The 8,496-nt window shown below is 48.4% G+C and overlaps 1 long non-coding RNA gene across 1 annotated transcript; it reads right to left on the minus strand.

The window, feature by feature from the left end:
* Nucleotides 1-3,876: 3,876 nt before the first annotated feature.
* On the minus strand, nucleotides 3,877-6,968 carry LOC128903003 (uncharacterized). Its single transcript, XR_008463936.1, has 3 exons — nucleotides 6,707-6,968; nucleotides 5,597-5,744; nucleotides 3,877-5,332 (listed from the first exon to the last, which is right to left on the minus strand). It is a non-coding gene; the product is annotated as an uncharacterized LOC128903003 (long non-coding RNA).
* Nucleotides 6,969-8,496: the final 1,528 nt, after the last annotated feature.

Raw genomic sequence — 8,496 nt, forward strand, 5'->3', positions numbered from 1 at the left:
TTGACCTAGAGATCTGGTGGGGAAGTGCTCAACACAGGGGCTCAACAGTTTATCAAAAGCTGTAAAGTGACTGAAAACCAAATTTGACTATCAGAAGCACCAGATAACTGTAAAGATAAGCTCTAATCCTTATAATGAGAAAAAAAAAGGAGCATATCTGGCCATATCCAAAATTAAGATTGATTTTGACAGTCTGACAGCATAGTTTTAATTGCTGTTTGTAGCTCAGCACTTTTGTGTACCCACATAATCAATTAGCAGAGCTGCCAGCGGCTAAACACAGCCACATTCCCACACCAGCTTGGGGAGGTGGACTGGGGCGGTTTTGACTCCTGTGGGCTGCAGACGGGCAGGCACTGCTCTGGCCATCACCACCTCTGCCCAGGGCCACCTCCTCCTCTTGCCAAAGTCAGGGGCACCACCACCAGGGTCACATTAACATACATATCCACGTGCACTGGAAAACCTTGCTACAAGGGTACAGCTCAGGGCCACATCCAGCGCCAGGGGCTTTCTGATGAAGAAATCAATCTGTAGGAGTTGAAGGACTCACTTTAACCTTGACAGGTGAGTGGAGCAATGTGAGTCCACCTTGTCCAGCTGGTAGCAAAGTGCAGCTATGAGGATGAAGGACCCTGGGCAGGATACTCTTCCAGCCATCATGTGTTTAAGCATCGCAGCCTGCCACAGTGAGAACCCCTTGGCACGGTGTGGTTACTAAACAGCAGTAACAGTCAGAGGCACCAGAGCACAAATTATTTTCTGAAGCACTGACATGAGATTTTTACCCAGCTACTGTAAATAGACCAGACATGACTAGGTCTGAAACACAACTGCTTAAAAAAATACGTATGTGAAAAGCTGACAGCTCAGGCACACAGCTAAGTGATCGCCAGAGTCAGCTATACGTGTCAGATCTGTGCCGCAGACCATGTGCTGCGTGTCAAGCCCTCCCTGCTGAACCAGAGGCCTTACGCTGAACCACATTAAAAATCCTGCATCCAGTGCCACTTTTTACTCCGATAGCCAAAGACTGGAAAGCCTCTGCAACAAACCTTCATATGCACATCTCTCAGAAACCTCCATGATCACTTTCTTTAACCTAGTGGCAAAGTCACCGCTCTTCTGCAGCCCCTCACCAGGCAAGGAAGGTGCCTTGAAGACATACTATACATACTGTCAAAGAGAGAGGGGTCAGCGTAGGCTTCAAACAGCACCTCCTCCTTTCTTCCTGAAGCCACACTGAAGCACGGAAGTCAATGGGAAACTGGACAGTCTTCAAAGTCATAGATGTGAGGGACTGAAAAATATGCTTAGGTGCTTTCCTGAGTCAGAGCCAGAAACAATTCCCCCAATTCACCCCTTTTGCTTGTGACTCATCACAGCAGCAGATATACAGTAGCTTTCCTTAAATCCTTGGTATCAACATGAAATTCGACACATCCTTAATTACAACTGGTATCCCCACAATATATTCCAGGAGAATACAAAATCTTAATCTCCGCAGGACCGTACCAGCCCACAGCAAACAGCCCTGGGAATAGCACACAGCGCCCTGCGAGACGCAGGTAAGACAAACTGTTCCACATTGCAGCAAACACCAGCACATTTTAATCTTGCTCTAAAACCAGCTGAATGAGAGACATTCATTTGAAGGAATTAACGTAACTAATTAGATTCGAACACCAAGGCAATCTGTCTGCAATTCTTACCCTAATTTGCTAGCTAACAGGTGACTGCTTGTGCTCTAAGCAAGCGTAGACTCTCACTGAGTGAAAATACACAATTTCCTGAATATTCTCATGGTAAGCAATGATTTTAAATCAAAAGACAATGTAGAGACTTTCTTTTGAAAGATCTATCTGCCAAAAAGAAAGATCTATCTGCCAAAGTCTCTGAACACACGTGCTTTTTAAGCAGGCTTGGACAAAGTATTTTATGTGTATTGATCAAGTGACACCAACAGGCCCAGTAAAATCTTCTACCTCTGTTTTTATGAGCTGAGAATAAAGAAAGTTACATTTTGGTGGAAAGGAGAGTAGCAAACCATGGCTACCAATATTCAAATGACAAAAATGTCTGAGTGAATTCCAGATGTCAGCCATGTGTTATGGTTTTATAGTTCAGCTCTGAGTCACAAGCCCTAAAACCTGTTACGAAACACATGCCTGCTCGCGTGTGTGCGTGCACACACCAGTGTGAAGTACTTAAAAAAGAAGAGTCATATTTTTTGTAGCATTAGTAGCACTGGGGAAAAGTGCTTAATCTGAGCTGAGGTGGGAGAAAATTAGCAGAGTTTGTCCTATCCCACAGACCAAAGGTGTGATAATTTTTAATTTTAACATTTACAAAGAATGAGTTAAAAGTGAAGAGAAATTAAACACCCACTTCACAAGCAAGCGTAATCCTTTCAAATCCTAGAAGTCCAATCACACCCTGTGTCTTGAATAATCACCAGCCTAAATCACCCATATCCCTGCTGTGTGAAACTCATGGAAGTCCAAGTAATTCCTAGCCCAGCTCTTCCAAACAGAAATATTTACATTGTGGTTTATTAGGTCCTTTTACTATTTTTTTCTTCTTACATAAAAGGAATAAATATCTGTGTCACTGATGTTTAGCAAGAGCTATCACATGCCTCTTCTTTCTGGCGAAGAAACATAGAGGAGAACCATTTATTGCTGTGTGTACTGTTTGTGGCCCTGAGCAGGCAGCCCTCGCCAGGTGTTTTCAGCTCTGCCTGGCTCTGGGTGGTGGGCTTGCAGGGGAGCTGGCAAGCGAGATGCTCCTTCTCCGCTGTGCTCCAGCTTGGCTGCCTGCCCAAAGCCGGGACCCGCACGCAAGGGGAATAATCTACTTTGGCTCATCAATTTTTCATTCATTCCTTCCTCCTGGAACCAGCGTTGTTCGTGCCACGCTCCCACACGCTGCAATCAGCCCGATCCCTCCCTCCCTCCCTCCATCCAGGCAGCCCTCCCAGAGGCACAGTAAGGCAGGGGCTTTGTGACCTGGACCAATTGGTCTTGGGGAATTTGCACAGCAGTGAAATTTGTAAACAGCTATGGACACTTTGCCACCCCCAAGAATTACACCTTTGAACACCCATGGGCAATTGCATATTGCATGTTTTCTGGGCAGATTTGCCCATTTGTATTTGGACACACACACGGCAAGTCTACGCACCCACACAGCCACTTGCCTGTGCAAACCTGAGCCAGATAGGCCAGCGCATCAAGTGCACAGACACGAGGTGCCCGGTCTCTACATGCTGGGCATGCACAAATAGACCCACGTTTTTATGAAAGTTAGGCCTTTAAAGCTGCGTTTAAATAAGCCATATTTGAGGACTGTAAAGACTCCATGAAAGGAGAAGTAGGATAGTGGCAATGAAGTGGCCCAAGCAGAATCACTTCAAAGAAGGTTACGCTGGTAGGCTGGAGAGGGGAAGAAAGACGAGCAAACTTCAGCCAGGGGAACCACAGCAAGGTGCTCCTCAGCAGTGGAGCTGGCTGATGTCTGCCTGCTCCCCAGGGCCTCCCGGCTGCACTCCTCAGTGGCTGAAGGATGGTCATCAGACTAAAGAAATTGAAATTATGTTGATGCTGTCTCTGTCCTGGTCTTTAAAAGCAAGAGACAGGTGGTGCTTGCTAAGTACGTGCATGCTGACAGTGCATCAGAGGTTTCAGTCTCACCCGGGGTGGCTGCAAAGAGGACAGCCCTCTGCCTGGGGGCTCACAGCGGGTTTTTGTATTTCCTCCTAAGCTCCCTCCACTGTAAAGCGCAGGCTTGGGGGCAGGGAAGGAGGGATGTTAAACCACACTGAGGAAAAAAAAAAAAACAAAACACAACCACCAAACGCATTCACGCTCCGGTCTTTTCAAATTAAGATTTCACACGGGAATCTGGACAGGTGCAGTGTTACCAGATCTGGTAATGGCAGCCCCCTGCCATATATAGATGCCCCTTATTTATCTTGCTGTGGTTTCCACTTAGCTGGGTCCCACAGCAGCAAGGATTTCAGGCTCCGTGTGGCTGAGAAGCAGCAGCTGGCTGTCTGTGGTGGCCGGCCTGGGGAGGAACCAGCCCCCGGCCCTGGGCACTGGCTCAGGAGGGAAACCTCTGCCCACCGGCTCCGTGCATGGCCACATGCTTGGGGTCAGGCATGCGTTTCCAGTGACACCTCATCACAGAGATACTGCTTATCTCCTGCGTGCAAACAGAGAACACCAGCTTCTCGTGACGATACCAGCACAGCCTTGAACAGCTCGCAACAGTGCATCGAGCAAGAGGCTTTCAGGACACTCTTTTTTCAAGCATTACTAATATTATGTGTAAACCTGGCCCTGATTTTGACAACTCCTGTAGAAACTCCCCTGATAAAAGCCTCTCACTCAGCTGCTGCTGTTTGTAGGGGCTGCAGTGGAAAAGCATGCCCGAATGACTGGGGCAGGAGAAGCTTGGCTCTGCGGGCACGACCCAATTGAAGGCCAGGTCATGCCATGAGGTTTGCAGACCTTCATCACAGAACAACAGCATTTGCACAATTTTTTGTCTGCAGCATGACTCAATGGTAAACGGGGCTGATGGGGGCAAAGCAGAAAGGGAATGAGCGAGTGCTGCAGTGGGGAGAAGGCAGCGCATGGAAACAGACTGAACTACTTTAAAAAAATAGATTAAAAAAGACAGAAATACCACATGAGGGGGTCATCAGAACTCAGCGAAGGCTGGCAGCTTGCCCCAGGTAGCTGAGGAGTCCGGTCTGGGGCTGCGGGCAAAGGCTGGTGGGTGTCAAAGGGCCACCTCCCCTGCAGTACGTGCAAGGTCGCCCCCAGGGACACGAGGCATTAGAGTTTTCCTTAGCCATGTCAAAATAAGCCCTCCGGAGAGGCGAGGCTGGATGCACACCCCACCAGCTGCCCCCACACAGTGCAACGCCACCCTGCACACACCTGCATCCCCAGGGAGCAAAGTTTGCAAGGAGCTGTTTGACGATGCAGCCTGGCAAATGCGCATCGAGGCTCAGCGGTTTCTGTTGGGGCTTTTTTTGGATGATGATTTTTCATAAAAGCCTACCCAATTCAGAAATATGGTCATGGAAATGAAATAAAATGTGGTAGCATTCTGTTCTCCAGGGGCTGCTGCCAAAGCCATGTTAGAATAGCTCCATCTCGTGGAAATCGGCAGCAGAAGTGGGGGCAAACAACGACAAACCGGGAGAAAAGCTGTAGTAAATGTTGGCAACATGCTCCTCGGCTGCGTGTGCCAGCAGTGGCTTTGGCTCCCATCCACGGTGGTTTTGCTGGTCCTGTCCCTCCTGGAGTTTCACTCAGATCTGCAGGTTTGAAAAAAAAAAAAATAGAAAAATATCTTTGTGCAAAGCCAACGGAAATGGTATATTTTATCTGACTTTTGACATATAACTGTAATATTTACACGGTTACTGGATGATCACACTCAGAGCTCACAGGAAGGTTTGGGGCGTGTGGTGGCTTCAAGCTCTGCCACGCAGAGCTCCACTTCAGACCTCTCCCAAAAAGAGTCCCTCTCCCTCCACGTCTCCCTGCCCCCATTGGTTAATTTACAGCTGCATCTGTACCGTGCTCAGCATTTCTTTCTCATCTATATCATCTATATCATCTTCCTCTTCTCCTTTTTCAGCTTGTTCCTGGAGTGTCTGTACCGCTGTGCGTGTGCTCGTAAATCAGAGGGAACATCTGTACTGCAGAGCTCAAACACATTCCTGTCTTTGAAAGAGTTTCCAGTTTAGATAAGCAATCCTTTCAATCATGAATATGAAGCAAGTACACAGCATTAAAACCACGAGGTTACTTTTTAAAATAATAATTACTCCCTTTCCTAATGTACTGCTGGATTTATTCGCCTTTTTACACAGACTCCAAGTTTTAACCCGTGGCCTCACCAGTGCAGTCACAACTGGAGTACTGTGTCCAGTTCTGGGCTCCCCAGTTCACGAGGGACAGGGAACTGCTGGAGCGAGTCCAGTGAAGGGCAACCAAGATGATTATGGGACTGGAGCATCTCCCTTATGAGGAAAGGCTGAAAGAGCTGGGACTCTTTAGCCTGGAGAAGAGAAGGCTGAGGGGAGACCTTATTATGGCATACAAGTATCTAAAGGGTGGGTTGAAGGAGGATGGTGCCAGACTCTTTTCAATGGTTCCCAGCGACAGGACAAGGGGCAATGGGCACAAGCTAGAACATAGGAAGTTCCGTTCAAATACACAGAAAAACTTCTTTATGGTAAGGGTGACAGAGCACTGGAACAGGCTGCCCAGGGAGGTTGTGGAGTCCCCTTCTCTGGAGACTTTCAAGACCCGCCTGGATGCAGTCCTGAGTGATGTGCTCTAGGCAATCCTGCTTCAGCAGGGGAGTTGGACTAGATGATCTCTAGAGGTCCCTTCCAACTCTGAAGATTCTGTGATTCTGTGACAAAAGAGGTTTTCTTGCAAGCCTATTTAATCCATGTCCTGGGGGACAGGGGAGACAAAAAGTCAATTTCAGCATCGAGGACATGTCCTTTTGGTTTTTGCACTGCTGCCATCACTTAGAAGCCCCTAAGAAAATACAAAATCTTTCAGGCTTAAGAGGTCCAACAAACATCCCACAAACTGCGCAAGACATCAATAAGCCACCAGCATAGGTCACTGAATACAGGTGGAATGATCTCCTCAGGTGAAACTACACTCACCTGCAAGGTGCACAAACACAGAAATAATGCTGAGAAGATGCAATACCGCTTGGACTTCAGAGGAGCTCTGCTTTACCCCTGCCATGCTCAGGCTATCACAGGGTGCCTTATCAAACGGAGCACAGGGACACGAGAGGTGGAGCTCACACCGAGGAGATGCCAACAGAAAGGCACAGCACTGCAGAGATCCCATACCTCTGGCCCCAGTCAGGTCCGAGCTGATGGCAGTCTAGAAATGGGACCTAGAAAAGAAAGGCCATGGAAAACACTGTTAGCTGAAAATCTAGACACAGGCATGGTTAAAGGAAGGCTCCCTGGAGCATCTGGCCAGATTTTCCTCTGGCAGTGGGTAACCCACTAAATGTTACAAACTCCAGCTCCTTCTCCTTCCCTCTGTCCTCTTCTCTCTGGGCAAGAACCTCCCCAAGCCCCTGCTCACTACGCAATACTGAGCATGGCTCCTCCACACCAGGTAACACAGGATTTGGTCCATCAGCAAACCACACGCTGCTGTTCATGCTGCTTAGGCAGCTGAAGACCAGAGGAGACAAGTGGTAAAACTAAATAAAAGGATAACATGGAAGGCAAATTTTGGAAGTCTCATCTGGATCACAGGAATTTCACTTCCTGCTGTTGTTCACCCCACCATTCTCCTCCAAAGAGTTAGTTCCACTCATGTCTAAAAAAGACCACTTCTATAGTACTATTGCCCCTCCCAGTCTATGTTGTTTAATCAGGCCAGGCAAACCCTGGCCAGGGCAGGCTTACGGCTCACAAACAGCAGCATGCTGAAAGACACTGCTATCTCTGTCACACCAGCACAACTTTAGGAACTGCCACTATGTTTATTAAAACATCGGGCCGCTGCCCAGCCCCATGTGTTTCTTTAAGACCCACTTCTCTGTGATCTAGGGAAAAATCCACGTCCCACGGTGTGCTGCAGACTGGGAGAGATGTGTGCCTCTGCCCCCAGCCAGCACAGCTCAGATCACCACGGCAGCTGCACAAACTACAACTCACACACCTGCTGGGAAGACTTCTTCAAACATGGTTTTGTCTCCACAAGCTGGAGAACAACAGCCCCAACCAACAGCCCTGACCAACAGCCGCTGGAGCTGAACAGGCAGCAAAGCAACAGGACCTGTGGCACCAACAGCCTGCGGATGCTGCAGAGGATGTCCGGGGGAGGAAAGAGTCAACTGTTCTGAACAGCCAACAGCCAAATAAGCAACAAGTTAAATTAGAGCAAGGAAAATACAGCTACACTGAGAGGAAAAAGCCTATAATTGATGGCAAGCGTGATTAGGCAATGGGCCCCAGTGCCAGAGGAAGCGCTGACTGTCGGCCAGCACCATCCTGGCGAGACTCTGTCGTCATCGCCCGCGGGAGGATGGAGCCCAGCCGCGGCAATGAGCTGCGCAACCCACTGCTGCTCCCTTCCTTTTGTGCCAGGGAGATCAGCCATGGCAGGCCTTCCCTTGAGCAGTGGGGTGGTTGCTCAGCTGCTCCCAGCTGCCCCAGGAGAGCGTAGACTGCCCGGGTACAGTCTCTTGGGCATTTCACTGCTTCTTTTTAAAGGTTTTGCAAAAAGGAAGAGAAGGCTTGCTTATGGCTTTAATATGAAAGCAATTGATATGGTGGAGGGATGGCAATATGCAAAGACTTAACACTGAGCCAAGCTGCCATGCAAAGCTCTGATGTGCTTTCTCTGATGGCAACAAAACCTCGCTGAAGATTGAGTTGCCAAGTGAAACACTTTCGAAAGACTAATCTGCACACAGTTACCCTTG

Source organism: Rissa tridactyla, chromosome Z (assembly GCF_028500815.1).
Source record: "Rissa tridactyla isolate bRisTri1 chromosome Z, bRisTri1.patW.cur.20221130, whole genome shotgun sequence".
In the NCBI taxonomy this organism is placed as follows: domain Eukaryota; kingdom Metazoa; phylum Chordata; class Aves; order Charadriiformes; family Laridae; genus Rissa; species Rissa tridactyla.